Here is a 15,790-nt window from a genome sequence, read left to right on the forward strand (position 1 = left end):
TGCAACTACTAGTCATCATCTAATTCATGATATTAAAGAAGGGATGTTTTAATAGGACACTTTGGGGTAATGGGGACACAAAGGGACACCTGGGAAAGGAAAAAATGGCAATTTTGCATCCTTTTGTTTAGTTTTGCTTTTTGAGCTGTGAATGGAAATGAAATACACTTTTTTTGTGCAACACATAATTAAGCCTTGCAACTCATTATTGAGGAAAGGAGTTTAGCAGGATTCAGAAAAGGATTAGACAATCATATGAAACGTGAGCGATTCTATAGCTATACTACATAGGATAAAAATAGTGATATGAAGACTCATGCTTTAGTATGCTCTACTGACCAGGGTTAGGAAGAAATTTCCCTGTGAAAAGTTATTCTTTAATTGTCCCCTATGGGTTTCTTGCACCTTCCTTTGAATAATCAGGGACTGGTTACTTTTACAAACAAGATTTGGTACTTAGGTAGACTACAAACTGTAAGAAAATGGGCAGAATGGTGAAATCTGACATTAGAACCCAAATTAAAATTGATCAACATAAATTCTAAAAATTAGGTAGTAGCCTGAAGATCTTTAAGGTGAGAAAAAGTGGGGATGAAATTCAGGTTTGTTTTTTTAAAACAACAAAACCAGTTCCAATGAAATTCTGTATCATGTTGTATCTAACTCTACTGGAGAAAACACAGCAAGATCTTAGAAACTAAGGGTATGTCTACACTACGAGAGTAGTTCGATTTTACTTAAATCGAATTTGTGGAACCGATATTACAAAGTCGAACGTGTGTATCCACACTAAGGACAGTAATTCGACTTTGTGAGTCCACACTAACGGAGCAAGCGTCGACATTGGAAGCGGTGCACTGTGGGCAGCTATCCCACAGTTCCCGCAGTCCCCGCTGCCCATTGGAATTCTGGGTCGAGCCCCCAATGCCTGCTGGAGCAAAAAATGTGTCGAGGGTGGTTTTGGGTAACTGTCGTCATCCAACCGTCACTCCCGCCCTCCCTCCCTGAAAGCGCCGGCGGGAAATCAGTTCGCGCACTTTTCTGGTGATTGACAGCGCGGACGCCACAGCACTGCGAGAATGGAGCCTGCTGCGACCATCGCTGCAGTTATGGCCGTTGTCAACACCTCGCACCTTATCATCCACCTTTTCCAGAGGCAGATGCTGAGAAATCGGGCGAGGAGGCTACGGCAGCGCGGTGAGGACATTAAGTCTGAGAGGGGCACAGACCTCTCACAAAGCATGGGACCCCGCGCCGTGAACATCATGGTGGCAATGGGTCATGTTGATGCTGTGGAATGGCGATTCTGGGCCCAGGAAACAAGAACGGACTGGTGGGACCGCATACTGCTGCAGGTCTGGGATGAATCACAGTGGCTGCGAAACTTTCGGATGCGGAAGGGAACTTTCCTGGAACTTTGTGAGTTGCTGTCCCCTGCCCTGAAGCGCAAGGACACCCGGATGCGAGCAGCCCTGAGTGTCCAGAAGCGAGTGGCCATCACCCTCTGGAAGCTTGCAATGCCAGACAGCTACCGGTCAGTCGCGAACCACTTTGGCGTGGGCAAATCTACCGTGGGGGTTGCTGTGATGCAAGTAGCCAACACAATCATTGAGCTACTGCTGTCAAAGGTAGTGACCCTTGGAAACGTGCAGGTGATCATAGATGGCTTCGCCGCGATGGGATTCCCAAACTGCGGTGGGGCTATAGATGGAACTCACATCCCTATCCTGGGACCGGACCACCAGGCCAGCCAGTACATTAACCTAAAGGGCTACTTTTCAATGGTGCTGCAAGCACTGGTGGACCATAGGGGACGTTTTACAAACATCAACGTTGGATGGCCGGGCAAGGTTCATGAAGTTCGTGTTTTCAGGAACTCTGGTCTGTTTAGATGGCTGCAGGAAGGTATTTACTTCCCGGACGACAAAATAACTGTGGGGATGTGGAGGTGCCTATAGTGATCCTTGGGGACCCAGCCTACCTGCTAATGCCCTGGCTCATGAAGCCCTATACAGGCGCCCTGGACACTGAAAAAGAACTCTTCAACTACCATCTGAGCAAGTGCAGAATGGTGGTGGAGTGTGCTTTTGGACGTCTCAAGGGGAGATGAAGAAGCTTACTGACTCGCTCTGATCTCAGCGAAACCAATATCCCCATTATTATTGCAGCTTGCTGTGTGCTCCACAATCTCTGTGAGAGCAAGGGGGAGACCTTTATGGTGGGGTGGGAGGTTGAGGCAAATAGCCTGGCTGCTGATTACGCACAGCCAGACAGCCGTGCGATTAGAAGAGCACAGCGGGACGCGCTGTGCATCCGGGAGGCTTTGAAAGCTAGGTTCCTCAGTGAGCAGGGTAACCTGTGACTATTAAGTTTGTTTAAAGAGAAGCTGAACCTGCCCCCGTTTCTTTACCCGGTTAATGTTGACTATCCTCTCCAGTTACATACCCCGTTCACCCCGTTCCCCCCCTTCCAACACACGTTTAAAAATAAAATAAATGGAACTTTGTTAATGAACACGGTTTTCTTTATTACTTTTCGGGACTCTGTGTGTGGGGGCTATGTGACTTTGTGGCGGGGGAGGACGGTTACAGATCCCCTGCTGTGTGGCTCTGTGATCCAGGCTAAGGACCGGTGCATAAGATCTCTAACCGCCCTCCCCCGCCACAAAGTCACATAGCCCCCCCACACACAGAACATGAAAACCACCTCCCAGACTGACCAGGGTGCCTAGTGACTGCAATGTGTGTGTGACCTTCTGCTGAACCTGCCCCCGTGTCTGTACCTTGATAAAGGTGACTGTCCTCTCCAATTACCAACCACCTTCTCCCCCCTTCAAACACACACTCCTCTAAAAGAACATGACGGAAACAGTAATTAACAGAAACATATTTTTTATTAGCAACTACACAGTTAGGGGATGACACTGGGACGAGGGCTTGGGTGAGGTGCTTTTGGAGTGAAGGAAAGGACTTATCAAAACTTTGGGAATGAGAGCCGTCTGGTACTTGAGCAGTCTGCAGGGGTGGAGTGACAGTTTGCACGGCCCCTGCCGCCCCTTCTTCTTGGGACTTTGGGTGATGGCGGTATGGGACTTTGTGGCGGGGGAGGGCGGTTAGAGATAGACTGCAGCGGGGCTCTGTCCTCCTGCCTCCGGTCCTACAGAACATCCACAAGGCGCCGGAGCGTGTCCGTTTGCTCCCTCATTAGTCCAAGCAGCGTTTGAGTCGCCTGCTGGTCTTCCTGCCGCCACCTCTCCTCCCGTTCAATGTGTGATCGATGGTATTGCGACATGTTCTCCCTCCACTGGATCTGCTGGGCCGCCTCGGCTCAGGAGCAGCCCATAAGTTCTGAGAACATGTCGTCCCATGTCCTTTTCTTTCTCCGCCTAATCTGCGCCAGCCTCTGGGAGGGGGGTGCCAGGGTAGGTCGGGAGACAGTCGCAGCTGTGGGGTGGGAAAAAGGGAGTGAATTCCTCAAAAAGATAATTTTTTGTGAACAATGAACATAGTCTTTCTCTGTGAACAAGACCATGCACAGCACCTATCACATGCGCACTCAGGACAAGGTTGAATTTTCGGCCTTCACATTCAGTGCCTGGGGTCTTGCAGTGGAGATCAGACAAGCGGGGCAGGACAGCGGAATTCGAGTAGCAGGCTGACATGGTAAGCCGTAGACTTTTGGCTGCTTAAAACTTAAATTATAGCAGTGCCCTCCTTTCACGTTCAAAGTAATGCTCCTAGCGTTGGCCAGTTCCTGCTGCCAGCAATCTGGCAAGCATGAACTCTGCCCTTGTCCCACCCCCTCGTGGCTATCCCCGGGAAAGATCCCTGTTTGCTGCCCCTCTCCCGCCTCCACCGCGTGGCTCTAAACCGCCAGTTACAGTTCTGTAAAGGAACAGGCAAGCAGTCCCAATAGTAACATTCCCCTAATTCTAAGCAGGTCACCATGAGCGACATCACCCTGCTGAGGATTTCTGAGACAGAGAAAGACCGCATGCTGCGTGAAAGCCAGCAAAAACCAGGGCCGTATGTCGCCATGCTCTGCAAGGCAATTATCCCAGAGTACTTGATGATAGCCTGGCGCGGAAAAGTTTCCTACCACGGAGGACACAATAAGGCCGCTCTCCCCAGGAACCTCATGCAAAGGCTTTCCAATTACCTCCAGGAGAGGTTCCTGGAGATGTCGCATGAGGATTTCAGCTCTATCCCCGGACATATAGACCTTATTTTCCAGTAGCTGCACTGGCAAGGACTAAAAAGTAGAGTGCCTAGGGCAAACTAATCATGATAAACCGGACATTGTTAGATTCTTTTGCAGTAGTTGCACTGCCAAGGACTTAAACGTTAAGCACCTAGGGCAAACTAATCATGAAAAACCCATTGTTAATATTCCTGTTCTGTTCAAAATAAATGTTTACATGTTTAATACACTTACCGACTGATCCTTCCCCTGATTCAGGGTCCGGGTTAACGCCTGGGGAAGGTTGGTAGGGGATCTCTGTGAGGGTGATGAAGAGATCCTGGCTGTCGGGGAAATCAGCGTTGTAAGCGCTGTCGACTGCCTCGTCCTCCACATCTCCTTCCTCATCTTCCCCGTCTGCTAACATCTCCGAGGAAGCGGCCGTCGACAATATCCCATCCTCAGAGTCCACAGTCAGTGGTGGGATAGTGGTGGCGGCCGCACCTAGAATGGAATGCAGTGCCTCGTAGAAACGGCATGTCTGGGGCTGGGATCCAGAGCGTCCTTTTGACTCTTTGGTCTTCTGGTACACTTGTCTCAGCTCCTTGATTTTCACGCGGCACTGCATTGCATCCCGGCTGTATCCTCTCTCTGTCATGGCTTTTGAGATCTTCTCGTAGATCTTTGCATTCCGTCTTTTCGATCGCAGCTCCGAAAGCACAGACTCATCGCCCCACACAGTGATCAGATCCAAGACTTCCCGATCAGTCCATGCAGGGGCCCTCTTTCTATTCTGAGATTGCATGGTCACCTCTGCTGGAGAGCTCTGCATTGTTGCCAGTGCTGCTGAGCTCGCCACGATGTCCAAACAGGAAATGAGATTCAAACTGCCCAGACAGGAAAAGGAATTCAAATTTTCCCGGGGCATTTCCTGTGTGGCTGGTCAGAGCATCCAAGCTCAGACTGCTGTCCAGAGCATCAACAGAGTGGTGCACTGTGGGATAGCTCCCGGAGCTATTAGCGTCGAATTCCATCCACACCTAGCCTAATTCGACATGGCCATGTCGAATTTAGCGCTACTCCCCTCGTCAGGGAGGAGTACAGAAATCGAATTTAAGAGACCTCTATGTCGAACTAAATTGCTTCGTTGTGTGGACGGGTGCAGGGTTAATTCGATTTAAGGCTGCTAAATTCGACATAACCTCCTAGTGTAGACCAGGCTTAAGAGGATGGAAAATGGTGGAGGTAGAGCTTTTTTTGTTTTGTTTTTTTTCTTCTCCCCCACCTAGGGATTAAATACAACACTACACTAGATTGAATACTGTGCATTAAAAGTGGAAAAAGTAGATCTTACTGTTATGAAGAGGAGAGTTCTACTGCAGTAGCTCATCCAGAAAAATCAAGGATTTAAAGTGTCTGCTGTCATTATACCCTTTTCTATAATTAAGCAGCCAATAACCAGTGCTTAGTTACTCCTGTCATAAGTGTGCATGAATGCAGAAGAGATATAGTAAGCCAGATGTAAGACTGTGTGTATAATGTATAAAAGCAACCTTGTAAAATTGTCCTGGAAATTTAGCAGCCCAGACACAAATATCTAATCATCTCTCTCTTACTATGTTAACGATAATGATACAAGAAAAAAGAAAAGAAAATATTCACCAAAGCAAGCAGGCACCTATACAAGTAGAAGTTTTCAATGCCATCTTAGTGTCAATGCCCTTGCTTTAAAATACTTAAGTCTAATTAATTAGAAATGTGGAAAAAATGGAGCTATATGGATTTGAATCAGCTCAGAAGATGGCTCAATGTCTTGTATCCAGGAATTTTATTTATTTCTATATTTATCTCAGAATGGATCTTTTGGGTCGAAAGGGTAGTGTTATAAATCTGAAATCAGTTTTTTGTTTTTGTTTTTGTTTTTAAGAAGTTGCGGAAGAGATGATTTGGAGTAGTTAGCTGATGCAGGATTAAATATCACACTGAATTTTCTCAAATTAAAGACTGTGTAAAATAGTTTCTAGAAGACTTTTAAAGGGGAAAAATAGTGATGTCTCATTTTGTCTTTGCACAAGCAATCACTTCCTACTAAATAATTTAGTGAATTTAGAAAAATACATCGGGGGAAGAGGCTGATAAACTTCTAAAATTCATGAGGAAAAATATCCTTTACTCTTATTATTTTGAATTGTAGTCTTACCTAAAGGTCCCAGCTGATATCAGGGCCCCATTGTACTAGGTATTATGCATTTACACTATTTGATGCTCTTAACTTGGAAATGTAGTTGCTCCTTATTAACTGCTACACCATAGAGTACTAATGCTATTTCACTATTACTTTCTTATTTATTTCAGTAGCACCTACACGCCCCAAATGACATTGTGGTCCCACTGTGCTAACCATTATACTTATACATAAGACCCAGTCACTGTCCCAAAAAAGTTTACAATTAAAATAATGAAATTACTAGGGAAAGTCATGTGATATCAAAAGTCTCTTTCTGTGCCTTATTTTTTTCTTTCCCTATCATGAAAGCTACTGTGAACATATGTTTTTGCAGTATTTCAGTACTGTTCATTCTTAACACCAGTGATCTGAAAGTCTCTTACTTCACTTTTCATGTCATGCAAAGTTTAAAACACATGCAGAGTATTTTTTCCATCAATATGAAGGGAGCAATTTCCAATGCTACCTAATTGGAGGATGGACATTTTAAAACCAAATATGAGTGTTTTGGGGTCGGGGGCAGGGTGGGTTTAGCAGAGTGTGTGATAAGTTAAATGGAAAGAAAAGTAAATGGAGAGAGGACATTGAAAGGAAGGGGGCAAAGGGGACAGGGAAGAGGGAGACGAGCGTAAGAGGTGTACAGTAAAGCTGAGGTGAAGAGACTGAAGAAGGTGGAGAGGGTTTGGGAGGGAAAGGGTTGGAGCAAACAGCCAGTCAACACAGGGCAGAGACAGTCCAGTCAAAACTGTTGAGAGTATAATTATAACTGGAGTTTGTAGTTTTATACAAACTGTCTCGTCTAGATGCCACATTAAGAAACCAATTCTAATTTATTTTAAAACATAATAAAGGAATGGTATTTAAAATGTAATGATTTCTTTTTCAATAGTGTGCAATTTACTGAAAGCATATGTTCATTAGTTGCTGAAAAGCTGTATTTCGGAAAAAAAACATAAAGCATATGGATTCCAACATGATATTGTGCTCTGTAAGGTATTATACACAACAAAAGCATGAATCAATATGCTCTGAATTCCTAATTTCTTGTCAGTTATACTTTCCTCACTTATTTGGGGATTTATTTATTTATTTTTGGCATTGTTATGAGCATTGGTTGAAATTTATGGTTTTCACTGTGAAAAAGCTTTACAGTTTCAACTATGGAGCCTGATCCTGCAGTCTTTTTTTTCTCAGTGGTAGTCCCAGTGGCTTCATTAAGAAGATAAAATGTAAAGGCAGGATAATAAATTATAAGAGTAGTTTCCTTTGCATGTTCATACTATATGTAATATCTTAAGAGAGAGTTATTCATAGTCCAGGTCCTGTATGTCTGAATAAAGTAAAGGATTTGCCACATAAGGAAAATCTCTCAGTAGTTTATTTACTGTCGCCTACTTCTTCTCTTGTTATCACTTTAAAACAGTTTCTTTATTTTCCAAGCTTTCTGCTGACTCTGCGAGTTTGGGGGACAAAAAAGGAACCGGCTTTTTTTTTTTTTTTTTTTTACAAAATCTACCTCTGCAATTTCCATCAGAAAGTGTTTTTAAGAATCCAGTTAGGATTTAAAAAAATTGTCAAATAACAAGTATTGTATTATATGGTCCAAGGCATGTTTTGAGGCCTTATTTTGCCTTCAGCCTCAATGGTATACATTTGTGTTCTGCTTGAGCATATGACGCTCTTTGTCCTCTGTTTGTCAGCCTGAATGAAGAACAAGCAATTGTTTGAGCTTTTATCTCTGGGAATTCTGGAACTCCCTTGAGGCTGCATAGGCATTTGCACTGGAGACTTAATTTGGCCATTTGTAGGGTTATTTAAGTACTGCTTTTAAGGTGAATAGCAGGCAAACACTCAATTTTAACACAATAATATTTTATTGTAAAGTAAACTAGAAAAGGCCAAGCCTAACTAATGATGGAAATGAAAAATATAGTTTTCTCATAGGGGAATAGAGTTAAAACAAACATTGTCTGTGCTTTCTTGCTTTAGTCATATAAGTAGTTTTTGTTTCTAAAACACAACAAATGTGTAGTGTACTTCCCGAGTTTGGCATGCAGAACACCCATGAAAGTCAAAGAGAGGTGTTTTTTGAGGCTACATATCAGGCTATATATATAGTGAAAATGAACCATGGTCTACAAACATACTGAACTGAATCAACACTATTAATAGATTTTAATGGCCCAAACTCTGTCCTGCTGAGCGCGGGTGCAATTCCCTTTACTGTACACAAAGGCTGAATTTAGTCTCTTGTATCTCTGTTATTCTCTAGTGTCTGAATCTGTGGATAGATCTCTTCAGCAATACCCTCATTAAACATGTCCCCTGCCCTCTTATCTTGATCTGTTCCCTACGTTCATGGATCAGGGTGTAGCAAACAAGTGAAATGCCAGTGCACACTCTCTTTTACTCTAATTCCAACTCACGTAAAAGTCAATGGGAGTTTTCATTTAGAATTTAATGGGAACTGGATCAGGCTCTTAAATTCTTATTGGCCCTGGATAAAGATTCTGCAGTATAAATAGCCTCAGGGTTACAGAGTCCTAGAAAGATTGCATTTCTCAAGATTGTTCTCTTTAATTAGGAATTCTAAAAAACCCAGACGGTCTTCAATTTTCCTTTTACTTGAAGGACTAATGTACAAGGAGTTGACATGATAAATAATACTGCATTAACAAGAGAAAGAGCTGTAACAACAATGGACTTATGCACACAACTCCCCAGATACTGCTTTGAAAATTGACTCTAATGGGATAATTTATGATGCTTGTATTTGGCTAGTAGCTAGTGAACTATCCATGAGCTGGCAGGTAGAGGATAAACTATAACTACAGAAATTATTTTTGAGTAACTTGGCACATCTGTACCCAGGAGTTATTAGGAAAGGGGCAGATGAAGCTGGCTCAGCCTGCAGGCCTAAGAATTGGCTTGTTTATCCTTGAGAAATGTTTACAATGTCATCTTTATGTGCAGCAGGCCTCCAGGCCCAAAGAAACAAAATAGCATTCATTAGAATACCCAATTAAGGACAGGAAATTTGGAAAACTGCTGTATTCAATTATTTCCCAAAGAGACACCACATAACTCCCTTCTCATTGCTTTGCAAGTGTATCCCATTAGGTTGCAATGTTATATATCATAATAATATGAAGCAAATCCAAAGTAATATGATATGACACAAACTTGCAAATGTTTTTTTCCCCTTATTTGGTAGAAATAGGTCAAATGATTATGAGGCAAGTACTGAATTTTAAAACTGCAGACAGTGATAATTAAATCTTAGAATATCTCTCATTTAGGGTCTGCTAGTGGGATCAACATTAAATGTTTCCATTCCGGAAGCCTCTCAGATTCTGCTAAAATATATATATTTTAATGAGATATATTTTTGGCTTGGAAATAGGAATAGGGGAGAAATAGAGAAGAACCAGCAGAGATTTGGGTATCTGTGAATCTTTGTGGGATGTAGCAATCTAAAAAGTGTGGAAGGCAGAGAAGAGGGAGGCTGTGTTTTGAGAACAGTGAGTTTCTGGATAATATGTTCCTGCTTGCCTTGTTGTAAACCGTGCATCTCATGATATAGTGAAACATTCTCCACCTTCCAGATAGAGTGTTATCATTGCCTTCCTCCCAACCATATCTGGCACTAGGGAATGAAGATGATGTTGAGGTTGGATCGAGTCAGCGATTCTGTCCTTTTTGCAGATGTTGAGAGGCCTAGAAGCTAATATTCAGGCTATTTTGACAGGTTCAGGCACCTGAATATCATTAGGAACCGTCTTGGCTCAAAACATCTAGACAAATTTAGATTAGAAATAAGGTGCACATTTTTAAAGGTGAGGGTAATTGACCTTTAGAACAACTTACCGAGGGTTATGACGGATTCTCCAACATTGGCAATTTTTAAGTCAAGATTTGGATGTTTTTCTGAAAGATATACTCTAGTTCAAACAGGAACTAACTGAGGACAGTGCTGTGACTTGTGTTATTCTATTCAGGAGCTGTTTACACTGATCTCCCTCCTGTCCTTATAATCTATGAATCCATGGTAGAATAAAGGTTCCAAAATGCTGTCTGTAGGTTTACAAAGGGCAAAGGGTCAGGATTTATTGTACAGGGGACTTAAAAAGCTGGAAAAGCCCCAAATTTCATCTTCAATAAAACTGATACCATTGTAGAAATCATAAGTGTCTCTGTGCTCTCCTTAATCGTGTGTGCCCTGCAATATGATGCGGATATTATTGAGGGCATGGGTTGGCAATTCATAGCTCAGTCAGTGCCTTTATTTCATGTTTTCTAATTTTCAGAAATGTTTTCAGTTCTCAAGCTGCTCTTCTGTTGCTTCGTCAAGTGTTCTACAACTAAGAACACACAAGAGTTTCACTTGACTCTTGTATGTTCTTTTTCTCTCACCCAGGGCACATCCCATTTGAACAAGATTACAGTGGAGGGCAGTAGTGTTCAGTTGGCAAGTCTAATGGTCGGGGCCTGCAGCTCCAGCCTCTCTTTTAGTTCAATGTGTACTGAACCTCCTGAATGGGGTTCAGCTGGATCAGCTTCCTTGTCAGTAACCCTCTAGTCTTGCCCATCCCAGGCCTAGGAGAATCTGGGGTGGGTAGTGAAACTAGGGGCCTTCTACTCCACCAGGTCTTATCCCAGGTACCTAAAAGTGTGATAGTATAGGATGGCCTATGTTCAGCCCACCTCCTGCTCATTTTCCCTGGGGCCACACCTGATACCTCAGTTTGAGGTGTGGCTGCTGTTTAGTTATAGTCCCTTGCTTCAAACCCCAGAGTCTTGGGGCTGAGGCAGGAGATGCACATGGTTCTCCCAACCTTTCAGGTGATGTCTGAAAGGAGGTGGAGGAAGACTCAGAGCCAGACTTCCTCATTAAGAGCTGCTTCTACTGTTGCAGGGCAGTGCTCCTCCAGGAAATGGATTCTCTCCTTCTTTTCTTTGTCTTTGTTTTTTTTGGTGCAGCAGCCCCATCATAAAAGGTTATGGCTGCCACTTTTCTTCATTCATTTTTAGCCAAGGTATGGTTGATTTTTTATTTTATTTTAATATCCTTTCTCTCAGGCTAGTATTCTTAATGAAATACACCATGCCTCTCCTCCCCCCCACCCCCGCCACACACACTGTTCTAGTTCCCTGACATGCTCACTAGTCCCTTTAGGGAAAAATCTTTGATTCCAAGCTGACTCCATTTTTCATAAAGAAACTTTCTTTCCATAGAATATTGCCCATAATGCCATAGAACATGATCAACAGTTTCTGTGGTTTTGCACCCATCACACAGCCTATATTTATGTCTTTTAAATAAGTTTAATTTATCATTTAAGGCACAATGACCTGTAACACTGTAAAAATTACTACTTCCCTTTTTCTGTCTTGACTGTGGAGTATAGTATTATCTTCAGTTATTAACCATAGATCATAAAACCTTCGTCCTTTTGTTTCTTTAGTCCATAGTTCTTCCCATTCCTTTGCAAGCTCCTTCAGGACCACACTTTTAAATTCTTCTCTGCTTAAAGGTATCTTAATATCCACCTCCTCATGTTTTAGAGCTTGTTTTGCTACCTTGTTAGCCATCTCATTTCTGTGTATTCTGATATGCACTAGCATCCATGCAATTGTTACACAGATACCTGCTTGCATTATTTCCATTGATAGGAACATTATTTCATTTATGTCATTTCTGCTTTCCAAAGTCCCTGTTCTGATTGTCATTATCCCAGGCAAGGAATCAGATAAAATTACAGCTGTGGCTGGTTGCACATATCTTACCCAGGCTACTGCTAACATTATCCTCATTAGTTCAACTGTCATAATGGTCACATAATTCGATAGCCTTTTAGCTTTCTGGATTCCAAGACTAGAAACACAGAAAGCTATTCCCACTCTATCTGTGCTGTCATCTTTTGATCTGTCCATATAGACTTGTCAAATTGGCCCCATTTTTCATAAATTCAGAAATTTTGTTGATCATAATGTGCGTGTTTTTTTGTCTTCCCTCCGTTTTTTCATACCTTTCCAAATCCACAAATGGGGGAATAACTGTCCAACTGTAATTTCATTTCCCATGACTAAAAATTCTTAGTTGTCTCAATTTTTCTTTTTACATGTCTCCTTTATGAATTTTTGATGTTGATATTATGAGGAAGTCTGTGGCAATCCATATAATTTTGTATACTAAGTTTCTCATAAACAGGGCTGGCTTTAGCAGGTGCGGGGCCCCACGCCGGGACGCGAATTGTCTCGCGCTCCCCCCTGCCCCGACTCTGCCCCCTCCCTGCCCCATTGGCTCTCTCCCCAAATCCCCGCCCTGGCCCTGCCCCAGCCCCGCCCCCTCACTGCCCCATTGGCTTTCTCCCCAAATCCCCGCCCTGGCCCCGCCTCTTCCCCAAGCACGCCGCATTCGTCCTCCTCACCCCTCCCTCCCAGACTTGCGTTGATCAGCTGTATGGCGGCACAAGCGCTGGAAGGAGGGGAGAGAAGCAGGACGCAGCTTTTTTTTTTTTTTTTTCCGCTCCGCCGGCAGCCCCGGACATTGCGGGGCCCTCTTAGGCGCGGGGCCCCATTCCAGGGAATCGGCCGAATCGGCTTAAAGCTTAAAGCCCTGCTCATAAAGCTATTGTGTACTTCTATTTTCATGATCCCTTTTACCTTTGCCCAACAGATTAGATCTAATAGTTTCATCATTAGATGTATAAGTGCTTCTCCAGTGGCTATTGGCAGCATGCATATGGGTGGTGTTATCATAGTGTCATGTGCCCATTGGAGAGATTGGGTCTGGAATAGTTTCAAGTTTCTAAAAGTTGTTTTTGAGGCTGATGCAAAAGCGTGGCATCTGTAGTCTACAATTGGTCATAATGCTCTATACATCATTATCAGTATGTTCTTATTTGTACCCCGATTTGTTTCCACTACACTTTTAGTAAGTCCATCCTATATTTAACATTTTTGTATGATATTATCTATGTGACTTTTCCAAGTTAATTTATCAACAAACACTACTCCTAGCTCAAAAAATTGTGTTCATATCTGAATCTTTTCACCATAAGAAATAAGCCCCAGTCATCCCATTCATGCATCCCAAGCATTCCTTTTTTTTTTTTTTTTTTTTTTTATTTTTTTAATTTCTTATCTTTTTTCCTTTTTGAAATTTTTTTTTTTTTTTTTTTTTTTTTTCAAAGGGAGACTTTAAATCACCAATCATTTTCCCACTTGGAAATTCTCTGGAGTGCCTCATTTTGTCTTCTCCATAGCTACTTTAAGTCTTTTGTGGTTAGTCCATATAGCACATTGGTCTGTGAAAAGGGAAATACCTATTCCCATCTACACACTTTCCAGGAAGTCATTTATCATAAGAAAAACAATGTCTGATAATATTCCCTTGCGGAGTGCCATTTGTAACAGGGCTTTGGTGCGGAGCCCGGAGCTGGAGCGCGGAGCAGCTCCGGAACAGTGGAGCTGCAGGTTTTTGCCTGGAGCTGGAGAGGAACCGGAGCACAGCTCCAAAGCCCTGATTTGTAAAGTTGTAGGTTTTGATAAAGCGGTTCCCACTTTGATTTGTATAGGTCTGTCACTTAATGTCCCTTATTCACCAAAACATTCTCCTTTTATTCCAGTTTTGGCTAGTTTATATAGGAGGCTGTCTCTCCATAACATGTTGTATGCTTTTTCAATGTCCAGGAATAGTATTATCATAATGTTTTTGGTCCTTATGTTTTTTGGTACTTCTGTTTCCTGTCTCAACTGTGCATCTTTCTTTTTTGAAACCACTTTGTACCTCAGCTATAATATCATTTCTCTCCAAGTATTCCACTAGTCTTACATTCATTTGAACCTGAAGTGGTGAACGAGTTCACATACCTGGGGTCCACTATCGCAGTCAATCTTTCACTTGAAAAGGAACTTAACATCCACATTGGAAAAGCCAACAATGTCGAGACTGAACAAGAGCATAGGCGCCTGCAGCACTCCCAGGTTTTATGCGGGGCTCTGGTCCTGGCTCAGCATATGGGGTTCCAGCCCTACACCTGGGGCTCTGCTTCTGGCCCCCAATGCGGGGTCCCAGCTGCTGGCCCCAAGCCCAGGGCTCTGCTCCTGGCCCCGCACGCAGGGTCCAGGCACCGCACCTGGGTTTCTGCTTCTGGCCCCCCACGTGGGGGCCCGGCCGCCACCCCACACCTAGGGCTCCACTCCTGGCCCCGCACATGGGATCCCGGCCGCTGGCCCCCCACTCGGGGCTCCCCTCTTGGTCCCGCATGAAGGATACCAGCTTTTGCCCCGCACCTGGGGGTCTACTCCTGGCCCTGCACACGGGGTTCCCCCTCCTGTAGACACAGCCTTGCTCCTGGACACAGCTTTGGGGAGAGGGTGCGGACAGGTGTCTGTCTTTGAGCATCTCTACTAGTAAAAGAGTTCCAGTGCCACTGAACAAGAGGGTATGGCAAAACAACAAACTGACAGAACACACAAAGATCTGTGTGTATTGTGCATGTGTTATCAGCACACTTTTGTATGGGGGCAAGACATGGACCTTATACTTTCATCAGGAAAAGAGGCTCAACAGCTTTCATATGCATTGCCTTCATCAAATCTTTGGAATCTCCTGGACGGACAAAGTCACCAACACTGAGGTGCTCATGCGGGCCAGCATACCCAGCATCCTCACACACAGATGCCTCGGCTGGCTTGGGCATGTGTGCCGAATGAATGATAGATACATCCCAAAGGACATCCTCTACGGCAAACTGGTATCTGAAAAAAGACCCAAAGAATGCCCAAAATTGTATTTCAAGATTTGTGTGCAAGCGAGACCTCAAAGAAATGGACATGGATGTGGACAAATGGGAAGATCACACTCAAGACTGCAGCCTTTGGAATCAAGAGCTTAACAAAGGTCTCCGGAGTCATGAGAGGAAGCAGTCCAGCTTGGCAGAGGAGAAAAGAGCTCACAGAAGGCAGACCCCAAAGGGTCAAAACGTCACCTTTAAATGTGAGAAATGCAGCAGAGATTGTCTGTCTTGAGCGGGTCTCTTCAGCCACGGCCGCCCGTAGCTGCCATAAAACCAACTGAGCAAATTCTTTACCTCTCAGGGGCGCGTACCCATGGCCTCTGGAGACTGAAGGATGCCTACTATTACTACTACATTTATAATTTTTTCCATGATTTTCCCAACACATGATGTGAGGGCATTAGCCCTATAAGCATCAAGTCTTGTATGCACCTTGCCTGGTTTCCTAATTGGTATAACCAATGCTTGTTTCCATTCTTTTTTCCCATATGTCATTACATACCTACAATAGAATCTTTAGACTCTCTCCCCCCACCCCCTCTAACTTTACTTGGAACTGTATTTTTCCTTTATTTCTTCT

The sequence above is a fragment of the Terrapene carolina genome, unplaced genomic scaffold (assembly GCF_002925995.2).
Source record: "Terrapene carolina triunguis isolate 2854851 unplaced genomic scaffold, T_m_triunguis-2.0 Scaffold66, whole genome shotgun sequence".
Classification (NCBI taxonomy): domain Eukaryota; kingdom Metazoa; phylum Chordata; order Testudines; family Emydidae; genus Terrapene; species Terrapene triunguis.